Source organism: Colobus angolensis, unplaced genomic scaffold (assembly GCF_000951035.1).
Source record: "Colobus angolensis palliatus isolate OR3802 unplaced genomic scaffold, Cang.pa_1.0 Scaffold16, whole genome shotgun sequence".
Classification (NCBI taxonomy): Eukaryota; Metazoa; Chordata; class Mammalia; order Primates; family Cercopithecidae; genus Colobus; species Colobus angolensis.
Window position 1 is genome coordinate 17,980,163 of NW_012114710.1, and position 20,175 is coordinate 18,000,337.

Genomic DNA, 20,175 nt, shown 5'->3' on the forward strand with positions numbered 1-20,175 from the left:
AAGAAAGAAAGAAAGAAAGAAAGAAAGAAAGAAAGAAAGAAAGAAAGAAAGAAAGAAAGAAAGAAAGAAAGAAAAAGAAAGAAAGAAAGATGGATAGATGATAGATATAAGAGGGGGGAGAGAGAGAGAGAGAGAAACAAGAGAACAAGGAGGAGAAAAGGCAGAATTATTCAATGGCATTTTGGTCCCTAAGAATAATTTTCAATTATAGCTAAAACTGGAAATGCCCTACTCACATTTTGCTGGCAATGGATGTCTCCCTATGCCCATGATATATGCACGAATTTTTACAAAATACAAGCAGTAATGAAAGTTGTAGCTGCAATAGTCTCATTAGCTCCAACGTGAAGGAATGTTTAGGGGAAGAATTTGGGAGAAGTTTGTGATATAAACCACGAACTAGCTCATTAGTATTATTTGACAACTGTTAAGGAGCTTCTGGATACTAGCAACATATATTGCTTCTCTTCTTGTCTCTACAATTAAAGATTGTCTTTGCTTCAGTAGTATTATGTAGAAGAATCACAGACAAGAAAAATGTGGATGTTCATTCTCCTGGTGCCTTTCATGGTTGATCTGGATGCTAAGCAATCCTGGCAACTCTCTATGAAAAATGCTTCTCTGTCTTTCTCATTACCCAGGAGGTTTGTATCTCTAGGAGCAGGAAAAATGAACAGAAAAATCAATCAGTATCTTCTCACTCAGAAGCAGCATAAGCAATACTGTTGATGTATATTACATTTTTTCTATGTATTTTTTACATAGCTGAGAGTATACTGTATTAGGTAATCTTGTAAAAATGCTTGCCTTTTGCATATATATGCATACCTATGTATTTACTTACATATTTTATATCATTAAGCATTCATCAAGACATGATTTTAGTGGTTACATTTTTGCTGTTGCAAAAGACTTAGTTTATGTTGATACAGTAAAAATTTCTAAATATTATTTCATATTGTCAATATTCTTAGCTTTCATAACTGTTCTCATCTTAAGAGAAGAATAAATCATTTCCTTGTTTTACAATTATAACCATACTGCAGTGAAAATCCTCACACGTGCTTCTACGTATGTATATCTCTACATGACGGGTATTTAGACATGTGATTATTCCATTGAAGTGCATGCACCTTTCTTAGATAAGTTCCATAAAACTGTGCTGAAAAGTGCTCATTTAAACTTTTCCTTCAATATCGTTTCATGAACTATCACCACAAGCCTTACAAGTCCTGGAAGGTTCACTGATAGGATCATGGTCAAGAAGTCATGCCAAGAAGCAGCTCCCACGTGGCTGCTTCTTTCATCTTCACTGTCTTCCTCTCCAAGTTCCTTTTTTCCAAACATGCATCCCTCTCTCAAAATGCCTCAATCTGGTGCTCCTCCCTTCTGCTTTGGGAAACTCTATTCCTCCCCACAGAAAGAGAAAACTTATCTTCCTGATGTATTTCAGTATCCTGCAAACTTAAGTGGTACCTTAAGATGGGCACCTCAAGGGGGTCTCCTCTGCTTGATCATAACAAGCTCTGTGCAATGCAGTGGACTCTAAAATTTCTGAGTATTCAGTTCTAGTTTAGACTTCTCACTGAAATACCCCCCCTGTAAAAATAGCCATGACTGATTTTCTTACCAGGTCTTCATTATTCACCAAAGCAGTGTCATGTTTACTTGGAAATAATTCAGTCTGTATTTGCATTAAGAAATGGAAGTTTTTCCTGTCCAAATGGCCTTGTCCTTGATCCTTTTAAAATAATAGATTTAGACATAATTGTACAAAGCGTAAGCTCAACTTCCAATACAAGAGAAACAACACTGGATATGCATGGTGCTACCGTGTAAGAATTATACCATCTCTGATGACATCCTTTTGCTCCAAGTTTAAAGGGATATATGGGAGAAGGCAGATTTTATATTCATAATTCTACATGCACATTTAATTTAACTCTCACAATATGCCAAATGGGATACTGAAGTCTGGAGTGGCTGAATAATTTGTTTAAGATCACAAAGGGAATTCAAAAGAGCAGGGGTTCATCTAACTCTTTGGAGCCATGAAGTTAATTCCTGGTCAAGAACAATTATAATACAATAACCTTTAAATCATTTCACTATGTGTTAGTCACAGTTGGAAATCCTTTTTATGTATTGACAACACTATGAAGCAGGCTCTTTTATTATTGTCACCTGACAAAATTATGTAAACAGTATTTTTATAGCCATTTTAAAAAGGAAAAACTGATAACAGAGAGGTTATACATGTCATATACCTAGGAAGTAAGAAACCAGGATTTGTAATCATTGTCTTTGTGCTTAAAACTCTACATCACATTATCTCACATTCACAGCGTAACTTCTTCTGCTTTTGTTTTAGAAAATTTGGTTTGTGTTTATCATATTGGACATCTTTAAAAAAACCTAAAAATTATTTCTGTAGCTCTCATATCTGCCATTTTTATAACTACTACAGTTTCCACTTGCCAGACATAAGAGAATGCAGAGAGTTAAGCTGCCAGTCCTCTGGAGTCACCAAACTGTGCCTAACGTTGAATGGGCAGTCAGCTCACCTCCCCTTGCATCTCTTACCTTTTCTCTGTCTCTTTTATTGCTTCAATTGCACTAATGCTTTTTTTTTTTTTGTAGTTCTATTCACTTCATGAACAAGAAAAGAAAATATGTTATATTTAAAAAATACATTCTTTCTGTTCTAGCTAGTCCTGCCAAGGCCAATCTTTACCTCTTTCTAGTTGCCCGTTTGGAAAACCTTTCTTTTCCCCCTTTCTATTTGCTTCTATCCCTCTTTTCCATTTTACCTTTTAATAATTTGCATAGATCATTTTACCTATTTTTCTTTTGCTAGTGTCATCCCCATTTGCTTGAGATTCTCTAATTACCATTTCTTATTCTCTTTTTCCTGTACATACAATCCTCAGCTTATGATGGTTTAAACCATGTTTTTGACTTTACAGTGGACTTATTAGGAAAGTGACCCCATAGTAAGTCAAGGAGTTCCTTATGTCTTATTATGAGGTTAGACTTTCTACCAAAAGAATATTACTTTTGCACCATTGTAAAGTCATGAAAGCATGTGTTGAATAGTAACAAGTTGGGGGTTGTCTACTGTGTTGTCAGCTTCAAATGCATCTTCAATTTATATTTTCAACTTATGATGGATTTATCAGGATGTGACCCCATCATGAGTCAAGGAGAATCTGCACAACTATTTTCTACTCATGTTTACATGGCTCCTAATTTAATAGCTATCATTCATTGCTCAGTAGCTCATTGTGTGTCCTATTAACTGGTACATGAATTTTTGCTTTTAGTAATTTTTTCTTCGACAATTTCCTAGGTTTCTTCCTTTTAGCTCAAACAGAAACAAGAGCATGTTTACTAGAAACAAAGAAAATTATTGTTTCACATTTGTCTGCCTAAGACAGGTTTCCAATTTCCCTATGATGACTTTTCCTAATTTGGTTCACCTGAAGAACTTCTAGAAACCTTCAAGACTCCTTTACTCATTTCCCCTCGGAGCCTTCTATGACTCTCATTATTTCCTATTTTAATAGGATTCCATTATCTGTATGTATCTCTGTATTTGCCTCCCTGTATTATAATTGTTTACCTTATTGTCCATATAGTCTTATTCCCAGATTGAGAACTCCTTGAGGACTGATGTTTTCAGCTTTATCTTTGTGTTCTCTAGCCCAGAAGAGTCCTTAGGCAGGCCAAATCAAGCACATGATAAATGAATGAATGACTAAGGATAGAACAAAGATTAGATAAACTAATCTTCGCCCTTACTACTTTGGAGTTTCTATTATCCTGGGTTCTCTAGAGAAACAAAACCAATAAGACAGGGGTCCCCAACTCCGAGGCTGCAGACCAGTACAGTCCATGGCCTGTTAGGAACTGGGCTGCACAGCAAGAGGTGGGCGGCAGGCTAGCAAGCATTACTTTCTGAGCTCTACCTCCTGTTAGATCAGCAGCTGAATTAGCTTCTCATAGGAGCGCTGACCCTATTGACAACTCTAGGTTGCACACTCCTTATGAGAATCTAACTGATGCCTGATGATCTCAGGTTTCATCCTGAAACCATCCCCTCATCCTGGCACCCAACCCACACCCCTACCAGCCAAATTGTTCATGTAAAATTGTCTTCCACAAAACCAATCCCTGGTGCCAAAAATGTTGAAATATTGGGGAATGCTGCAATAGAAGATTTCATGTGTTTGTGTGTATTAAAATTTCATATACATGAAACCTCCTCTCTCTCTCTTTATATACATATGTGTGTGTGTGTGTGTGTGTGTGTGCATATATATATATATATGTGTGTATATATATGAGTATATAAATTGGCTTATTCTCAGTCATGGAGGCTGAGAAGTCCCAAGATCTGTAGTTGATAAGCTGGAGACTCAGGAGACCTAATTATATCAGTTCCAGTCCAAGTCTTAGTCTGAAGGCAGGAGAAGACTGATATACCCCCTCAAAGACAGCCAGGAACAGGGAAAGAGCAAATCTCCACTACTGAACCTTATTTTTAAACATTTAGATCCTCAATGGATTAAATGATGCCTTCCCAGTGTAGGGAGGGCAATTTGCTCAACTCAGTGTATAGATTCAAATGTTCATCTCATTCAGAAACACCTTCACAGACACACCACACCCATAATGATGTTCACCCAAATATCCAGGCATCCCATGGCCCAGTTAAGTTGATATATAAGTTTAACCAAAACAAACTTTATAGTTAAAGTAAGATTATCACAGGTAACAATGATGAGAAAGTAGTATCTGGCAACAAATACCCATATCTAAAAACAAAAATTGACAAGTGGGACCTAATTAAACTAAAGTTTCTGTACAGCAAAAGAAAATATCAACAGAGTAAACATATAACCTATAGAAACTACTAGAAACTCAAACAACTCAACAAACCAAAACCAACCCCATTAAAAAGACTAAAGAAATGAGCAGACTCTTCTCAAAAGAAGACCTACAAAAGAAGATCAATAAACATATGAAAAAAAAGCTTAACATCACTAGTCATCAGAGAAATGCAAATCAAAACCACAATGAGATACCATGTCACACCAGTGAGAATGGCTATTATCAAAAAGTCAAAAAACAGATGTTGGCAAGGCTTCAGAGAAAAGAACACTTATAAGCTGTTTGCGGAAATGCAAATTAATTCAGCCACTTTGGAAAGCAGTTTGGAGATTTCTCGAAGAACTTAAGACAGAACTACCATTTAACCCAGCAGTCCAGTACTGGGCGCATACCCAAATAAAAATATTCTACCAAAAAGACACATGCACTCCTATGCTCATCGCAGTACTACTTACAAAGCATGGACATGGAATCAACTGAGGTGCCCATCAGTGGTGGACTGGATAGAGAAAATGCGGTACATATATACCATGGAATACTATACAGCCTTAAAAAGAATGAAACCATGTCCTTTGCAATAACATGGATGCTGCTGGAGGCTATTATTGTAAGTGAATTAATGCAAAAACAGAAAACAAAATGCCACATGTTCTCACTTATAAGCGGGAACTAAATATTGAATATTTATGATATAAAGAGGGCAACAATAGACACTTGGGACTACTGGCAGGGAGGGAGAAAAGGGAATAAGTGTTGAAAAATTATTGCACTATGCTCACTACATTGGTGATGGGATCTTTTGTATCCCAAACCTTAGCATCATACGATATACTAATGTATACAACAAACCTGTACATATACTCCTTGATTCTAAAATAAAAGTTGGAAATATTTTTAAAAAGCAAAGCAATAAAAATGAAATAAATAAATAAAAATTCATGGAGTAAACATTGCCTGCCTGACTTATAAGCTGGATATAAGATTTTAAAATAATGTTTATAGTTTTGATTATTATAAAAATTATATATGTACACTACAGATAATTTGGAATAAACAAAGCATTACAAGTAAGAAATAAGCCTGCTGTTCTATCACATCCAGAACTGCTTTGTTAATATTCTGTTGCATTTTTTAGTGTTTAAAAGTATAAGTACGCAAAGTTGGGGTCTGTTTTTTAGTCCCTATATCCCAATGATATCTTTTTAAAAATAATATTTTAATATTTATAAAGTTGGTTCTGGGCACTTCAGACTTTGGGAGATGAATATCAGAGGAAGATACACGACTTCTTATATTTATTTTCTCACCAGGTTTGGGGACATATATTTAAGTGTGGATATTTTTCCCTACAATCCCAGATTCTATCTGGCTGTGACCTAGTGCTTTTGCACATAACTTTCTGTAGTGCTTTCCTCCTGTCAGCTCCTGAGCATCCACTGAAAAATTACCAGTGCTCCCTGGGGGCATTTTGTTGTGCATCATTTCTGCTGGTGATCATTAACCAAACACTTGTGAATCGGTTTCGAAAGCATAATTTTTTAAAGCTCTTTTTGGTCTATTGAGCTCACGGGTAGGTAGACAAAGCAATTCTGCTGGAGCTGGTGTTTACCATTTGTCATTCCCCAACCTTTGCTTGGCCTTAATGCGGGAGAGGGACCACAGCCTGATCATCCTTGGTTGAGAAATGTAAACCTAATGACAGTGTTTCAACATGTGCAATGAACTGCTTTCTAAGGAGAGTAAAGTGATGGAATCAGCCTGTTTTTTCTTGAGTTAAAATAAAATTCTCATGTAAAATCTAAACTCTTTATTCAAATTTTATTTCAGGAACTCTATATATTACTTTAATATAAAATATATTATTGTCTATATTTTAGTAATAGATGCTAATGCCTTTAGTGTGCTTATAATGTACCCAAAATGTCTTAAGCACTTCATTAAGTTACTTCACTTAAGCCACAACAGTCATAAGGCAAGTACTATATGATGTCCAATGAAGAAGAATTGGGGAGGTAAAGCAACTCACATAAGTCACTGTTCTAGTTAGCTGAGAAAAAACAATGACCTCTGACTCCAGTGTCCATATACCTAACCACCATGTTGTACTGCCTCCTCCCAGAGATCCAAGGATGGAGAGGAAAACAACTGTTCTGTGAGTATTTGACCCTCCTTGTATAAAGCTATTAATACATTTAAGCTAACCTAGCCTTGGAATTTAGGAAATGCATCTTATCGGTAGTGTATTGAGTTTAGCATCTCAAATCAATGACCACAAAAACTTTCAAGAAGGTAACAATTGAGTGATGTATATAAGATGATATTAATAGAATAGGAGTTTCTAGTACTCATCCCTTGACAGAAACATCGACTTGAGCACAATAGTCATTCAAGCATGAAAACACCTTCACAATTCCTAAGGGATCCAAATGAGAGATTACGGTATCTGGGTAGAGCACAGAGATAAGAAGATGCATTGAAGAGGAGAGAAAGTATAGTTTTACATTACCTATGCCACTCCTCCTCAACCCCAGGCAGCACAGGAAGGAGAGATGTACCATCTACTTGGAGAAAGAAAGAGAAGTGAGCACTGGTCTTCACCTTGAACCCCCCAGCTTGAGGCTGCCCCAGGGAATGCTGGCATCAGGCTAGCTACTGTAGATTCAGTCTCCAGGCCTGCCCAAGTGGCAGGCTGGCCCATGTGGGGCTGAATTCTGTAAAGTCGAAAAATACTATATTAACACACAAAAACTAGTAGAGTTCATATGCACTAATGACAAACTATCTGAAAAAAGAAATAAATAAAATCTCACTTGCAGTAGCAAAAAAAAAAAAAAAAAATTCCTGAATGACTTATATACTAAAAACTATAAAACATTGGTAAAAGAAATTGCAGAAGACAAAAATATATGAAAACCTATCCCATGTTTATGGATTGAAAGAATTAATATTATTAAAATATCCATGCTACCCGAAACTATCTACAGAGTCAAGGCATTCATCACAATTTCAATGACATTTTTCACAAAAATAGAAAACGATCCTAAGATTTATATGGAACCATAAAAGACTGCATACCCAAAGTAATCTTGAGCAAAAAGAAGAAAGCTGGAGCCCTCATGGTACTTGATTTCAAAATATAGTGCAAAACTATAATAATCAAAACAACAGGGTACTATTGGAATGGAACACAGAGCTCAGCAATAAACTCATGCATCTAAGGTTAATTGATCTTCCACAAAAGGGCCAAGAACACATAAAGAGGTGCTGGAAAAGCTGGATATCCACATGCCCAGAAGAAAACTGGACTTTTATCTCATACCTCATAAAAAAATTAACTCAAAATAGATTAAAGACTTAAATGTAAGTCCTAAAAATGTAAAAGTATCAGAGAAACATAGATAAACAGTTTCTGGACTTTTACCTTAGCAATGATATTTTGAATATGACCCCAAAAGCAGAGTCAATAAAGCAAAAGCAGATTCAATAAAGCATAAACAGAAAAATGAGATTGCATCAAACTAAAAAGATTCTGAGCAGCAACAAAAAGACTCAATAGAGTGAAAAGACAATTATGGAATGTACAAATATATTTGCAAACTCTACACATCTGATAAAGGGTCAGTGTCCAAAATATATAAGGAGCTCAAACAACTCAATAGCAAGAAAACAAATAACCCAATTTTAAAAATGGACAAAGGACCAAAATAGATATCTCAAAAGAAGACATACAAATGGCCAACAAGTATATGAAAAAATACCCAAGGTTGCTGGTCACCAAGAAAATGCAAATCAAAACCACAATGTGATAGTACCTCATACCTGTCAGAATAGCTACGAAAAAAAGACAAAAGGTAAGTGTTGGTGATGGTGTAGAAAAAAGGAAACCCTTGTCACCATTGGTGGAAATGTAAATTAGTATAGTCATTATAGAAAACAGCATGGAGTTTCCTCAAAAAAATTAAAAATAGACCTAGCATATAAAGCAGCAATCTCACTTCTGGGTTTACAGCCAAAGGAAATAAAATCAGTATCTCAAAGAGATATCTGTACTTCTGTGCTAATTGTAGCGCTACTCAAAATAGCCAAGATATGAAGTCAACCTAGGTGTCCACAGATGGATGAATGGATGCATAAAATAGCATATAATGGAATATTATTCAACCTTAAAAAAGAAGGAAAGCCTGTCATCTGTGACAACATGAATGAACTTGGAGAGTATTATGCTAAGTAAAGCAAGCCAGGCCAAAAAGACTCAATATTGCTTGCCCTCACTTGTATATGGAATCTAAAAAAGTTGAACTCACAGAAGCAGACAGTAGAATGATCTTTGCCAGGGGCAGAATGGGAGAACTGTGGAGATGTTGGACAAAGAGTACAAAGTTTCAGTTATGCAGGATGAATCAGGTCTGGAGACCTAATATACAGCATGGTGACTATGGTTAGTAATACTGTATGATATAGTTTAAATTTGCTAAGACAGCATATTTTATTTTATTTGTTTATTTTTAAGACAGAGTCTCACTCTGTCATACAGGCTGGAGTGCAGTGGCATGATCTTGGCTTGCTGCAGCCTTGAACTTCTGGGCTTGCGTGATCCTAAGAGAGTAGATTTTAAACGTTCTCACCACACACAAGAAAGGGTAACTATGTGAGGTGATGAATATGTCAATTTTCTAGATTGTGGTATAATTTCACAATGTATGTATATATCAAAACATCACACAATCTGCCTTAAACATACATAACTTTTAAGTCAATAATATTTCAATAAAGCTGGGGAAAATTTTTTATAAAGAAGGTTAACAATTCAAAAATATTTTTCTATATTATCCATTTGACCAGAATTTATCTCTGTTAATTTTCTTATTTCATTTTAAACTAACCCTTTTTTTTTCCCTAGAGGATACACGTAGATGATTATTTCACTTGGTGACAATTATGTGCTAGGGTCTAAGTGACTGAACATTTTGCCTTTAGCTATTCATTCCTTTGCATTCACTTATTAAACACACACTAATTTTGTGCCAACTGTTTGTCAGGCACTCAAGGCATTGGGAATACACTGATAAACAAAATAGATAAAGATACTTGTCCTCACAAAACTTGAGGAAACAGAGGTTGATAATAAACAGCTGCTCAAGTAAATCAATACCTAAGATAATTTCTGATAGTGATAAATGTTATGAAGACAATAAAACAAAGACAAATGGATGAATGTGTGTTATCAGAGATGACTTCTTTGAGGAGACAGCATTTAAGCTAGTACTTGGATTATAAGACAGAAATACTGGACAAAGGTATTCCAAGCAAAGGGAAGAGTGAGTTCAAAATCCCTGAGTTGGGATTAACTTCCATGTTCTTGGATAGAAAGATGGGGGCAGTGAGCAAAAGGAGGAGCGTATGTGTGAGGGGAGGTGGAGAGCAAGGCAGATGACATGGGGTTTTAGTCTCGGCCAGGAGTTTGAATTTGATTGTAATTACAACGGGAACCATCTGCTATATAGTAGGTTAGGTAGTAATATCATATGAGGAATGTTTCAGTTGGATCACTTTAGGTGCTATGTAGAACCAAAAAGAAAGTTCACTAAGAGCTATGTACTCCAAGAGTTCAAGAGACTCATTGCAGCATCAAAAGTGAGTAATCACAATTACTTTCAGCTGTTTTTATGTATGGGCTATATACCCTGAAGCCTTCTTTATGATTTTTTTTTTTTTTTTTTTGAGATGGAGTCTCACTCTGTCGCCCAGGCTGGAGTGCAGTGGCCGGATCTCAGCTCACTGCAAGCTCCGCCTCCCGGGTTCAGGCCATTCTCCTGCCTCAGCCTCCCGAGTAGCTGGGACTACAGGCGCCCGCCACCTCACCCGGCTAGTTTTTTGTATTTTTTAGTAGAGACGGGGTTTCACCGTGTTAGCCAGGATGGTCTCGATCTCCTGACCTCATGATCCACCCATCTCGGCCTCCCAAAGTGCTGGGATTACAGGCTTGAGCCCCCGCGCCCGGCCCCTTCTTTATGATCTCTAAAAACGAGTCAAAGCTAATAAAAACTGAAAATACTAAGTATATAATCTTATCAGTGGAGTGTGTATTGGAGTTAGGGACAGTTGAGTCATTATTTTCAAGGGACACAAACACTTTACTATCACTGTGATTATAATCAAACACTACATTCTGAGCTCCTGGATCAGGAAGTTCCTAGATTATCCTAAGGTTATTGCTTTCTAGTAGTGCACATAACGATTCACAAGCTAAGCAGATAGAGCCTTTATCACTTGATATCTTAAATAAACAGTTTAAACAAGCTAGACCTAGAGTCATGCATCCTACACTTGTCAAGCATCTAAAGACAATTATTTCTGAACAACCATTAGTATTAAAATTATATTTGGAAGTTAGTTAAAGGTAGTTTCCTGGCTGAAGATGTTTATGAGCTACTTTTTTCTTTTACCCTGCAAATCTGTAGTATGTGCCTGAAATTAACAATATATTAACTTTTAAATGCATAGACTCATAGTTAAAATTACACAAAAATCCACTTAATGAGCAACTTAAATTCATGAATCTCAGGTACATTTATTTTCTAAGTATATCACTCCTTAGAAGATTTTAGTTTGTTTCTCTTGTATTCAAGTATGTCTTTGAGAAAGAAATTTCAGGTATGTCTTTGACACAGGAATTTTTTCATTGTTATATTCTCCACATCATATTGTGACAGTAGGTAAATGATAGCTGTAATAATTTTAAAGGCTCTTTTCTATCTACTATCATGAATAAATATTGTGCCTTATATGAGTGAATTTTCTTGTTTTTGTTTATGTTTGTTTTGTTTTTAATACAGAAAGAAAAAATTTGGTTATGGTATAGGAGACTGAGAAGTAAAAAAAAAAAAAAAAAAAAAGACGATTCTTTCTCATCCCTCAAAGCTTTCCTTCAGTAAGTTCTATTGAGTGCCTGCTATGAACTAAGTAGCAACCTCTGTCCTTAGAGTGTTTTCAGATTTATCTGAGGCATAAAATTATAAGTAATTATAAGACTTTCTTTTATAATACATCTGAATTCAATTTTAAAGGGATTAGTGATACTAAGTGATACATACAAAAGTTGAATTTTCACAGAAGATGGGACTTTGAATTATGTCTTATGGGCTTCAATTGATCTTAAGGTTTGAAGTAAATATAGACATTAATGACTTAAAAATTGGAAGTGATCACAGAGTTCACCCAGGCAAAAGTTTCACCCAGCAAAAGCCACTCTTAGGAATATCTTTGATCATTTAGCCACAGCAAGAATTTTTATGTAATAAGTATCTAAATTTATGAGGTAGAATTTCTACTTGAATGGAGTTCTAATGGTTAAAATGTTCTTTTATTGAACATAGATTTGCACATTTGTAACATGTCTTAAATTCTGTCATTTTGAGAAACCTAAACCAAATCTAATCTATCTTTCCAGTAGTTGTACTTCAAAAATATTTGAAAGCTATGTTGACCTACTTCTAAAGCCTAATCTAGAACTTTTACCTGTATATTCTGTTAATGACTCTAAAATTTTAGTGCAAGGAAGTTAATATGGTGGGATTATTCTTGTTCTTAACCTGTGTATCTAATTTAGTTCTAACTGTATAATCTGTTCGTTGTCTTCTTGTATTATTATTATAGATATTTCTTACTTTTGGGTATTTTCTGACAGCATGGAATTCCATCACATGTATCTCATCTGTATTTTTCTATAAACCCATTAGCTACGACATAATACTTTTCCATATTATTTTTGTGTTATATAAATGATTTAGGAAGAGGATTAATGTTTCTATTTAATCCACCTTCAACATAAGCATAGAAAGTGTTCGTTGCATATCAACAAAATAGGAAAAGATACCGGGGCAAGATTTTTTTTAAGAGTCATTGTTCAATTTCTTTGCACTCAGGCTGATTTATTTCAGACGCTGCATAACCTAATTTGCACGACTGGATTAAATAACCTAATGAACCCTGACCCATGTGCTTGAGCATTAAGGATGTCAAGTACCCATTTACGTTTTGTTTATGTCTTCCTTCCTGTTAAATGTCATCTATATTTGGAATCTTTCCAGTGTTGACTTTAAAAAGGAAGCATAGGTCACTTAAATGAGAGAGCAAGCATACAGGAGATGCAGTAAATCAGACCATTACTGATTATGATTGGATCTTGAACATCTTCCAAAACTACTCTTTGCATTCCTTTCCAATCTCTGTTTGTCTGATTGATTTATGCTGAAAATTATGATCTTGTGTTACAGTCTTCCTTTGGTTTGTTGCTGGTATACTAGCATTCTGCAATGGCAGTTATTATGGGCGGTAATGAAGATTATTAAATTACTATAACCATTTGCAGAGGAATTTGGGGTGGAAAACTTTATTTTCTTATAAAAGAATTAAATCCCATTGGAATCACTAATGCAGACAATGAAAATTCACATGCCACTGACCGCAGTACAGTTCTCTGGGCAGCTTTGATCCTACCCAGTTCTCTCTTCTTTCTTGCTTGTAGTTCTCAACAATCACTATAGAATGTGCTGGGAATGCAACATTCTGAGGTAAGGAGAAGCTGGCCAGAACAGTCTGGGCTGTGTTCCAGTACCCTCGAGAAACAAAATGTCTTCATTGCTTTAGCCCAGAGTGTCCTGTGTTTCTCAGGGTATAAAACCCAGGGCAGGCTGCTTTCTAGGGTCCCTCCACTGTAGTGCAAGTGAGGCATGTGCAGACATGGTCGCCCAAGGCAGCTTTTCTGAGCCTTGGGAGACTGCCTTACAATGAACTTTAGGCTTCTCTTGTCTCTTCCTATCTATCTGTAAGTAATAAACTCACTTATGTAACTTGTTTTGCATGTGGGTGTTTGGTGTCATGAGACTTAGACGCCTTGGTAACCAGTGCACAGTGAACCTGCTTCATGGCCGATTTTAAGCTATTGGGATTTGCTTTTTGAAAATCCCCCCAAAAGTTCTATAATCATCTTGCTATCAGCCAGTATCACAGGAATGCTACAGATGCACCTTTTTTGGCAGAGGAATGTGTTATTTTCCAGAGATTGTTTTTAAAAGGATAATGCTATATTTACTTAATAGAATTACATTTTTTCATATAAGATTTTTTTCATAAAAATCTCTTTAATTTTGTTTCCTAGTGAATCTAGGTTGGTACAGATATGTATCTCTTAAAAACCAGGTTGTGAGTTGCTGCTACATAAAACAATGTCTCTATTATAGGCAGAACTGGATCATAAAAGTCTACAGTGATGGGAAAAACAAAAACACCTTATGCATGGTTCTCATGCACACTTGGAGAAAGTTCTACATATTCTATCCTTTTCATCATATTGGTACAGACTGTCAAAGTACCATTTGAATTGCCTGGAATTCCAGCACAATTCATTTCTTGGATGTTTGTTGTCATTTCAGAAAACCAAGACCACCAATCATATTGCCTCATTAAAGAACCAGAAGCAGCCATCCCTTTTTAAAGCAAAAGTTGAGTGAAACATCTGTAAAAGTAGTGATACTTATGGTAGAGTTGCTGATGATAGCATATTTAGCATCTTAATGGGAAGGGAAACACTGAATATCTTCTGATAACTTGAGAAAATGTCATTCTTTTCTATAATTATCTAGAAGCCAGTAATACCTAGAATAAACAAGAATCTATTTTTGCTCTTTCAAAATGTGATTAATATTCATCAAATGCATATAATCAGATAAGACAAATACTCAGAGAATTGCCTTGGAAATTATTTTGTGTTATCTGAAAGACAAGTAAAATTTAAAATTCTAAGCATAGTCAGAACAATTATTTGATAGTTATAGGTAAATATATTAAAGAAATATGTAAATATGAGATAATATATTGCTGAATATTAGCGAGTCATTTTTATTATGGACACTTTTGGAGCTTTTGCACATAATTAAGTGTGTTGAGAATATTTCAGCTGAGTTAGTAGCATCTCTTTAAAAAAATGTTAAGTATTTCTTTTATGTCACAGGCAGGGAACTGTTTTGCAAAATGAATTCAAATCATTAAAATTGCTTAAATTTATCTATGTATTTTAAAACCATCTAGAAATTTATTAAACTGTTATAAGGATAATAAAAAAGATTCAAAGATAAGTGTCTAGTTGACCATGATTTTAAATCTGAGTAAACAAGAAAGATAATTTATTACAAGAAAAAATTATTGTTTGACGGTCTGAAAGGGAATATTTAGGTTTGTTATTAAGTATAAAGATTTGTTATAGATACCACAATGTTATGATGCCTGCAATTACAGAAACACTGATATAGCTGATAATGGCATTTCATTACTTAAACTTTTAAGAGTATTGGGAGAGATAGTAATAAGTAATATAATGTTATATCCTTTTTTTGTTTTATTCAACTCTCCACAGAAGGGATCCACATCACATATTATTTCTATTAGTCCATTCCCATGCTGCTAATAATGATATACCTGAGACTAGGTAATTTAAAGGGAAACCTGGAAAGAGGTTTAATTGACTCACAATTAGCATCGATGGGGAGGCCTCAGGAAATGTACAATCATGGTGGAAGGGGAAGCAAACACATCCTTCTTCATATGTTGGCAGCAAGGAGAGGAGTGAGAGCTCAGCAAAGGGGTAAGCCCCTTATAAAATCATCAGATCTTGTGAGAACTGTGACACACTGTCATGAGAATAGCATGGGGGAACCTGCCCCCATCATTCAATTACCTGTCACCGGGTCCCTCCCACCACATATGGGGATTATGGGAACTATAATTCAAGATGAAATTGGGGTGGAGACACAGCCAAACCATATCATTCCACCCCTGGCCCCTTCCAAATCTCATGTCCTCACATTTCAAAACACAATCATGCCTTTCCAACGGTGGCCCAAAGTCTTAGCTCATTCCAGCATTAACCCAAAAGTCCAAGTCCAAAGTCTCATCTGAGACAAAGCAAGCCCCTTCTGCCTATAAGCCTGTAATATCAAAAGCAAGTTAGTTACTTTCTAGATACAAGGCAGGTACAAGCATTGCATAAATATACCTGTTCCAAATGGGATAAATTGTCCAAAACAAAAGGCCCCATGCAAATCTGAAATACAGCAAGGCAGTCATTAAATATTAAAGTTCCTAAATAATCTCCTTTGACTCCTCGTCTGACATCCAGGTCATGGTGATACAAAGGGTGGGCTCCCACAGCCTTAGGCAGCTCTGCCCTTGTGGCTTTGCAGAGTAACAGTCCACTCTTGACTGCTTTCACGGGCTGCCATTGAGTGTCTGTGGCTTTCCCAGGTGCATGGTGCAAGCTGTTGGTGGATCTACCATTCTGTGGTCTGGAGGACCACGGCCCTCTTCTCGCAGCTCCACTAGGCAGTGCCCCAGTGGGGAATCTGTGTGTAGGCTCCAACCCAACATTTCCCTTCTGCACTGCCCTAGCAGAGGTTCTCCATGAGGGCTCTGCCCCTGTAGCAAACTTCTTCAGTGGACATCCAGGCATTTTCATACATTCTGTGTAATCTAGGCAGAGGTTCCCAAACCTCAGTTCTTGACTTCTGTGCACCTGCAGGCTCAACACCATGTGGAAGCTGCTGAGGCTTGGTATTTGTACCTTGTGAAACCATGGCCCTAGCTGTATCTTGGCCCCTTTTAGCCAAAGCTGGAGTGACTGGGATGCAGGGCACCAAGTCCCTAAGCTACACACACAGCAAGGGAGCCCTGGGCCTGGCCCACTAAACCATTTTCTCCAGCTAGTTCTCTGGGCCTGTGTTGGGAGGGGGTGCCCTGAAGCTTTCTGACATGCCCTGGAGACATTTTCCCCATTGTCTTGGTGATAACATTCAGCTCCTCAATACTTATGCAAATTTCTGCAGCAGGCATAAATTTCTCCCCAGGATATGGGTTTTTCTTTTATATCATATCATCAGGCTGCATATTTTCCAAACTTTTATGCTCTGCTTCATCTTGAATGCTTTACTGTTTACAATTTTTTTTCTGCCAGATACCCTAAATAATCTCTGTCAAGTTCAAAGTTCCACAAATCTCTAGGGCAGTGGCAAAACGCCACCAGTCCCTTTGCTAAAGCGTAACAGGAGTCACCTTTGTTCCATTTCCCAACAAGTTCCTCATCTTCATCTGAGACCACCTCAGCTGGACTTCACTGTCCATATCACTATCAGTATTTTGGTCAAAGCCATTCAATAAGTCTCTAGGAAGTTCCAAACTCTCCCACATCTTCCTGTCTTCTGAGACCTCCAGGTCTCTAGGAAGTCCCAAACTGTCCTACGTTTTCTTGTCTTCTGAGCCCTCCAAACTGTTCCACATTTTTGAGTAATCTTATAGCAATACCCATCTCTAACCATACCAATTTACTGTATTAGTCTGTTCTCAGGCTGCTAATAAATACATACTCAAGACTGGGTAATTTATAAAGGAAAGAGGTTTAATTGACTCATAGTTCAGCATGGATGGAGAGGCCCCCAGGAAACTTACAATCATAGACAAAGGGGAAACAAACACATCCTTTTTCAGATGGTGGCTGCAAGGAGAAGAATGAGAGCTGAATGAAGGCAGAAGCATCTTATAAAACCATCAGATCTGATGAGAACTTACTATCAGGAGAATAGCATGGGGAAAACTGCCCTCATGATTCAATTACCTCCCACTGGATCCCTCCCATGACTCATGGGGATTATGGGAACTACAATTCAAGATGAGATTTGGGTGGGGACACAGCCAAACCATATCAGTATTAAAATTGTGATGAATAGTAAATTAATTATACATTTTAAAATAACTAAAAGAATGTAATTGGATTGCTTGTAATACAAAGAATAAATGCTTGAGGGGATGGATGCCCCATGCTCCATGAGGTGATTATTTCACATTGCATACCTGTATCAAACACCTCTTGTACTCCATAAATATATACACTTACTACGTACCTACACAAATTTAAAAAATGAAAATAAAATACTAAAAAAATTATTCAAAACTGTGATTTTAAATATTATTTATTGCTTTTCTAGCTAACGTATCTATTTATTCATTTGCTAATTCAATATATAGAGTGTTCACTATGTATCAGACCCATTTTAGGCCCTGGCCATACAGAAGTGAACAAAACAGGGAAATTCAGCTCTTAATGTGAACAAAATCAATTAAGTATAAAAATCTTAAGTATAAAAGTTGATGTTAAGGCTTCAGGAAGCAACATTTTCCTTGAGAAGAATAAAGCGTCAGAATGATTTTATATGAGACATAGATGACCTGCAATATTTGAGAACTTTTACTTCATATATATATATATATACACACACACACTTCATATATATATATATGTATATATAATCTAAACTGAAAATCTGACTCTCAATTTCTCACTTATTTTCTCATTTAAGTAAAAACTATAAACAGCTGGATAAATAGATTGATAAACAGACTGAATATCTTATATCCATATTCCTCTAATATTCTCCAGAAGGAGTTCAATTTGTTGATGGCCAATTATTAGGAAGGATATTTCAGTATGATATGTGCCAAAACTAAAATGATTTTTGGCAGAATTGCTTTGGTTACCAGATGGATGAACTAAATGATTCTGTCCAACTAGTTATATCACTTAGTTTTATGGGGGTTCTCTGTGAAGCTAATTGATCTTGATAGATTTCTAAGGATATGTTCAAATGCACATTGTTATAGAGCTTATTTAAAGTCATGCTGTTATATAGTTAAGCTTTTGATAACTTCCACCCTCAGGAGCTTCTGCTTCTTTGATTTGTTGACATGAAAACTTTGACATTTCTAGTAGATACTTGCACAACCAGTGGAGTAAATCCATTGCTGCCTTCTGAGTGGAGTAAATCCATTGCTGCCTTCTGTTAGCATTCTGACCCCAGATTATAAAAGTTTGTTCTTAAATTGTCCTTTAGCGTTTAATGAAAACAATGCTGCTTGAATTTGGATTTATCTGTTACCCAGTGAACTGCTCAGCTAAAAATTATTCCATAAATAGCATTTCTTCTTGTCTGGCTTCTTACAAGGTTTGAATTGCAGAGAGTTTAGGGTTGTAGTCTCTAGTAAGGATCTGTAATGCCAGAGTTCTACGTACTAATGAAGAGCAATTCCACTTGCTTTGATATAGGTTTAAAGTTTGTTTTTTGGTGAAAAAGCCATGATCCTAACCAAGATGGTCATCTAAACGATGGCTATAGCCCCCTTGAGTGGAACTAGGTTAAGATAAGTAAAAGGATAGAAAAGGTAATAGAAACATGCTATGTGAACCTGGGTTGAAAATCTTGTTGAATATTAGTAATGCAAGACTTTGGGCAAGTTACTACATTTCTGTGGACATCAGTTGCCTTCCTGAAAATTGGAGACAATGGTAATTATTTCATATGGCTGTAATGAAGAGTAAGGAGATATGACAAAGACAGAACTGTGTATACTATGCCAGTATTCTTTTACAGAGAACTTTTTGAAGTTGTAATTCTTCTTTGCCACTCATACTTTACCACTTGGTCCTTGGTGTTATTGTATCCGATGCATCAAATCAAAGTTAGATACAGGTTGTCATGAATAAATAACCATTCATATACACATTCATATCAATGTCTTGCTTAAGGCTATGTGAATTGGGAAGCAGAGCAATTATCTAGTGTACTTGATCAGTGGAAGCAGATGTGCTAACTTTTGTGTGTGTGTGTGTATGTGTGTGTGTGTATGAAAAAGAGAGAAAGGAATTCACATGCAGGTATCCGATTACTCTTAGGTAGAAAACCTGGAGTGAGGAAACAACATATGTGTCAGGGTGGCTCTGAGTGCCCTGCTGCAGCTGTGTCACTCCCTGGGTGGATTCTGGACATACCATACTCCTTGCCTCTTGGAGAACCCCTGTGATTGGTATGCCTATATCAACACGGTGCTGAAATATTAGATTAGAAGTAACCAAGGTAGATGCCTGGGGAATGACCCTGTCCTGGTTATCTATTGTTATATAACAAGACAGAACAGTGAAGGGCTGTGCCTACGACTGGAACAGTATAACTCCCACAAAATTCTATTGGTCAAAGCTGTCACCAGTTGTCACCTTGTCACCCAGACGTTTCCAAAGGTACAAAAAGTACAGAGAGAGTAGGATAGCTTCTGAGAAGAAACTGAGCATGAGAGAATTTGAATTGAAGACTGGCTTTTACATTAAAGGTGGTTAAAAGGCAGTGCTGATTTTGAAATCAGGAATTTGCTACTTCCGGCAGTCAGTTACCAGGTTGGTGAGAC